The following is a 6401-nucleotide window of genomic DNA, read 5'->3' on the forward strand; positions in this document are numbered from 1 at the left end:
AAATTGGATGTTTTACCAAGAATGTTTATTGCATTCAGTATCTACAGATAACAGGTGATTTTGTTGAGGGCAACTGGAGAGAATATTGTCATTGTTATTTCTTATTTACTTCTTACTTAGGTGATCCCTCGTTGTCTGAGTAGGATAATCCTCCAGGGTGGGTACATAGGTGACTGTGGAGCCCTATTTATTCTTGACCTGCATCTTCTCCCACAGTGAGGGCATTGGTTTCCAGGTGGAAGGCGGTCCTGGTCGGGGTTGGCTTGACGCACCTTCCTCTTGGCACATTTCTCTTTCACCCTCCATTCGTGCCTCTTCAAATTCTGCAGCACTGCTGGCCACAGCTGACCTCCAGCTGGAGCACTCCCAGTTCTCAGTGTCTATGCCAGAGTTTTTAAGGTTGGCTTTGAAGCCATCTTTAAATCTCTTTTCTTGCCCACCAACATTCTGTTTTCTGTTCTTGAGTTCAGAGTAGAGCAACTGCTTTGGGAGACAGTGGTCAGGCATCCAGACAACATGACTGATCCAGCGGAGTTGATGGCGGAGGACCATCACTTCAATGCTGGTGGTCTTTGCTTCTTCCAGCACTCTGACATTTGTCCACTTGTCTTCCCAAGAGATTTGCAGGATTTTCCGGAGGCAGCACTGAATCGTTCCAAGAGTTGCATGTGTCGTCTGTAGATAGTCCACATTTTGCAGGTATATAGCAGGGTTGGGAGGACAATAGCTTTATAAACAAGCACCTTGGTATCCCTACGGATGTCCCGGTCCTCAAACACTCTCTGCTTCATTCGGAAAAATGCTGCATTTGTTATTTATGCCACTTCGTGATAAAGTGTTCTGGAAGTAACACAATTACTGCTGGGGTTACACTATAGCGCTATTTATTTATTTCTGATCGTTTCTGGAGTGAGATAATCAGCCATCTACGAAGACGTTGCCCAGGGGACGCCCAGATGTCTTGCAATCCTGCAGGGAAGCTTCTCTCATAATGCTACCAGACTACTAGCGTAAGGCTCACAGATTGGAGGTGCACAGGTCTCGATAATCAGTTCTGAAAAGTACCCAATTTATATTGAACTGTTTGGGAGGTTGTTCAGTTTTAATGAGAAACAGAGTCATGATTCAGTAATCTGATATTTAATATCTCCTATTAACTATTGCTGGGAATCAGCAAAAGGCTCTAACACAGGTGATTTTTGACAGAATGGAGTGGTTCTGTCAGTAATCACAGCTGCAAAATTCAAGAATCAAGCTGTTGAGAAAGGGCTGAAAAAATGAAATGCAAAGATACAGAATGGGGGATGATGCCTGGCTTGACAGCAATACGTGTGAAAAAGATCTTGGGAGTCCTCATGGGGAGGAAGGTGAACATGAGCCAACAATGTCATGCAGCGGCAATAAAAGCCAATGGGATTTTGGCCTGCATCAACAGGAGTCTAGTGCCTGGATCCAGGGAAGTCACACTACCCCTCTATTCTGCCTTGGTCACACTGTGTCACTGGATCCTCCAGGGACGCAGTGGGTTAAACATCTGTGCCGGCAGGACTGAAGACCAACAGGCCGCAGGTTCGAATCCAGGGAGTGTGAATGAGCTCCCTCTATCAGCTCCAGCTCCTCATGCAGGGACATGAGAGAAAACTCCCACAAGGATAGTAAAACATCAAAACACCCGGGCATCCCCTGGTCTATTCCCTCACACCAGAAGTGACTTGCAATTTCTCAAGTCGCTCCTGATACAACAACAACCCCCCTCCCCAAAAACAACAACACTGTGTCCAATTCTGAGCACCGCAATTGAAGGCAGATGTTGACTCTAAGCTGGAATGGAACTTCCTGACTGTGAGAGCCGTTCAGCAGTGGAACTCTCTGCCCCGGAGTGTGGTGGAGGCTCCTTCTTTGGAAGCTTTTAAGCAGAGCTTGGATGGCCATTTGTCAGGGGTGGTTTGAATGCAATATTCCTGCTTCTTGGCAGGGGGTTGGATTGGATGGCCCATGAGGTCTCTTCCAACTCTTTGATTCTATGATTATATGTGTCCAAAGGAGGGCAGCTCTGATCAGGGGTCTGCAGAACAAGCCCTATGAGAAGTGGCTTCAAGAGCTGGGCATGTTTAGCCTGCAGAAGAGAAGGCTGAGAGGAGACATGATGAGCGTTATGTATAAATATGTGAGGGGAAGTCATAGGGAGGAGGGAGCAAGCTTGTTTTCTGCTGCCCTGGAGACTAGGATGTGGAACAATGGCTTCAAACTACAGGAAAGGAGATTCTACTTGAACATTAGATAGAACTTCCTGACTGTGGGAGCTGTTCAGCAGTGGAACTCTCTGCCCCGGAGTGTGGTGGAGGCTCCTTCTTTGGAGGCTTTTAAACAGAGGCTGGATGGCTATCTTTCGGGGTGCTCTGAATGCGATTTTCCTGCTTTTTGCAGAATGGGGTTGGACTGGATCACCCACAAGGTGTCTTCTAACTCAATGATTCTATGACTGCGCTGGGTGCCTTGAACAAATATATTTGAAATGGGAAGTGGGAGAGGTGAATGCTTCCCATCCTAGTGGATTCTTCATTAAATTTATACCCTGCCTTTCCATGGGAAAATGACCCACACAAAATACTGAAAAACAATGTTGAAACCATAACTCTAGTTGAAACAGAAAAACCAATCAATTCTAAACATGGTTAGAAAACAATGGAAAAGAGAAAGTCATAATGTAAATTGTTAAATATCCTACAGCAGACCAGTTTATGGGCCAATGGCCTACCTCAATAAGAAAAGAATCTGCTTCAGTTCAAATTGCTGCTGGGAGAGCCTGTTAGTCAAACTTTATTGAAAAGATTATGCAAATTAGTCAACAATAAAACATGAGATGAAGCCACTGCTATGCCTAAGGGCCCCAATATCCTAAGCCATTGTTTAATTTAATCTTTCACCCCATTTAACTAAACAGCCACAAGGTGTTAAGAGAAAACAGTGGATATGTGATTGGACAATCTAGCAGGAAGCCTTGGCCAGAAGAAACTGGCCACTCAGAAAAGTCCAAGGCTCTATTTACATAGAGAGAAAGAGGGAGAGATATGGGCAACATATGGTCCACCCTTTTCTGAGGCCATCTGACACCCTTATGATCACATACATTTGAATGAGAAGGGCTGCCATTCCCCTGTAAGGTAGGCATGGACATTTTTCTCAGGTCGCAATTGTCAACAGCATCTGCAAGTCTGCAAAAGAAATCCAACTGTCCTTTACCAAAATTTTCTGGGGATGGTGACCTAAATAAGAAGAGACCCCATACTTAGGCAATCCCTCGTTGTCCGAGTATGATGGCCATCCAAATGTAGTGTCTTGGAGTTGGATTACGTAGGTGACTGTGGAACCCTATTGTTGATCCAAATGTACTTCCACAGTGAGTACATTGGTTTCCAGGTGGATGGTGGTTCCGGTCAGGGTTGGCTTGATGCACTTTCCTCTTGGCATGTTTCTCCCTTTCACCCTCCATTTGTGCCTCTTCAAATTATGCAGCACTGCTGGTCACAGCTGACCTCCAGCTAGGGCACTCAAGGGCCAGGGCTTCCCAGTTCTCCGTGTCTATGCCAGTTTTAATTGTTGTCTTTAAGCTCATGTTTAAATCTCTTTTCCCATCCACCAACATTACATTTTCCGTTCATGAGTTGGGAGTATTCTAACTGCTTTGGGAGACGGTGATTGGGCATTCAGACAACGTGGCCAGTCCAGCAGAGTTGATGGCGTAGGAGTATCGCTTCAATGGTGGTGGTCTTTGCTTCTCCCAGCAAACTGATATTTGTCCGCCTGTCTTCCCAAGAGATTTGTAGGATTTTTCAGAGGCAACGCTGATGGAATTGTTCCAGGAGTTGAGTGTGATGTTTGTAGACCGTCCACATTTCACAGTCGTATAACAGGGTTGGGAGGATAATGGCTTTATAAACAAGCACCTTGGTATCCCTACTTATGCCCCGATCCTGGAACACTCTCTGCTTCATTCAGAAAAATGCTGCACTCACAGAGGACGGGTTGTATTTTAGTGCCAATGTTGACTTTTGTGGAGAGGTGGCTGCCAAGATAGCAGAAATGGTCAACATTTTCTAATGTTACCCCATTAAGCTGTATTTCTGGCATTGCAGAGGGATTGGCTGGTGACTGCTAGAAGAGCACTTTGGTTTTCTCAGAGGTCCAATGAGGCCAAACTTCTTGTATGCGTCTGCAAAGATGTTAACAGTGGCACTATCTGGGGATGGTGACTTAAATCAGAAGATACCCCATAATTACCAGTTACTTAAGGTTGCAGAAACTAAGGGAAAATATGTTTCTCATGAGGCTGGGCTTCACAGCTTTTCCCATATGCATGGTGAGATAGAATCACAGGAATCCCTTGTCCCAGATCAAAGATTCACCCAAAGCTCATGCTTCCATGTCTCTGAAGAATTTCAAATGCTCTTGGGTCAAACATTTAACACCTAAGAAGCAACCATTCAGTGACTAAGATGGACAAAGCATGAGGCAGTAAGGCTAACAATAGTATCAAGTAACCCAGATTCCTGAGCACTCCAGTGACGCTGTTTTTGTGGCAATTATGAGAGATTTGGACATAGCATTGGATAAGAAAGAGGGGCTAGAAGCATTGGATAAGAAAGAGGGGCTAGAATCTTCCTTTCTCTCTCTCTCTGTATATATGTATGATTTGTCCCAAAAGTAATGAGATTTTTTTGTGTACCGCATATACATGACAGGAAAAGAAAGTGGGGGTTGAGACAGGTGGAGGGAGAACCCAGGCATACATTTTTACTTTCGTCAGTTGAGTCCGCACCTTTGTAGCAAAGTGCTAACATGAATACTTCCTCCACTGATATGAATCATAGCAGAAATACTGGAAGCACTATATTCAATTACAAGGACCCTATCATTACTTTTGGGACAAACCATATATCTATAGGGGGGGGGGGGTCTTCATCTAGAAAGCCAGAAATCAGGGCACAGTGTTCTTCCCAATGTGGAGCTCGACGTTGTAAAGCTTAGAAACACTCACTAGTTCTGTGATGGCTCCCTTCATCAAAGGAAAGTTAGCAAAGACCAATGGCGTAAACCTGACACAATTTGGCCATTATCTACTGAAAAGTGAATTTGCTTATTTATTTATTTTGAGTGAAGTATTTTGAGAGGTGATCATTTTAAGAGATTAGCTGGCTGTGAGGACCTACAAGCAGTTTCAGTTGTGATGGCAGCTTAAGTGCATATTTTCCACTTGGACCATGAAGCTAGTGATAAACAACCAGGATGTCAATGTACACTTGTTGATAAACAACAGACTCCTTATAGACCAGTGGTTCCCAACCTTTTTTTGACCAGGGAGCACTTTGGCCAGGGACCACTGTCCAACATTAGTTCCAAAAGGGTTACGAATCATCGAAGGCTTTCATGGCCGGAATCACTGGGTTGTTGTAGGTCTTCCGGGCTATATGGCCATCAAATCACCTCTCAAAGAAAGATTCCCCCAGGCACTTCCAAGCCATTAAATGCTAATCAAGGTGGTCAGTTGAAACATTCACACCTAGCTCCAGCAGACAAGAGTTCTTTGTCCCACCCTGGTCATTCCACAGATATATAAAGCCTTTTTCCTAGTTCCAACAGACCTCACTACCTCTGAGGATGCTTGCCATAGATGCAGGTGAAACGTCAGGAGAAAATGCTTCTAGAACATGGCCATATAGCCCGGAAGACCTACAACAACCCGGTTACGAATCAGTTTTTGGCCAACTTTAGATTCAGAAAATTGCATTGGACAGACCACATCAGCTCTAGTTTCTGATACAGAACATATGCCACCAGTAGTCACTATCTGATCACCCACAGAATACCATATTTAATAATCTAGAGCTGATGTGGTCTACCCAATGTAATTTTCTGAATCGGCACCCCAAATAACCCTAGGAACAGGTCTAAAAACACAGACACCAAGGTGCCCCCGCTTCCAGGCATCACATGGAACGGCTCCGTTCAAAGGGAGGGAAGGGGAGGAGAAGATTTGATCCCCTAGAGAAAAAGGAGGCTTGTTATCGTGGCTTTCATGGGTAGTCAACCTCACCCCTCCCAACATCCCCATTGGCTCAGGACTATAAGAGGGTTTTGTGAGACCAGTCACTCTCATTGTAATGGTGTAGTAACGGTGAGGCCACAGATCATATTTTAGTTCTTGATCCATAGACCACAGGTTGGGAACCACTGTTATAGACCAAGGATATCAAACTTATTTTCAGCCTTATGGTTGCCTTCAAAAGGCCTTTTGTAATTGTAGGACTGTAGAAATGTACAGATTATACTTGTATAATCATACAATCCTGAAAACAAAAGCCACTCACAAGTCATTGTAGATCTTCACAACATCACAAAAG

The sequence above is a fragment of the Anolis sagrei genome, chromosome 3 (genome assembly GCF_037176765.1).
Source record: "Anolis sagrei isolate rAnoSag1 chromosome 3, rAnoSag1.mat, whole genome shotgun sequence".
Lineage (NCBI taxonomy): Eukaryota > Metazoa > Chordata > Lepidosauria > Squamata > Dactyloidae > Anolis > Anolis sagrei.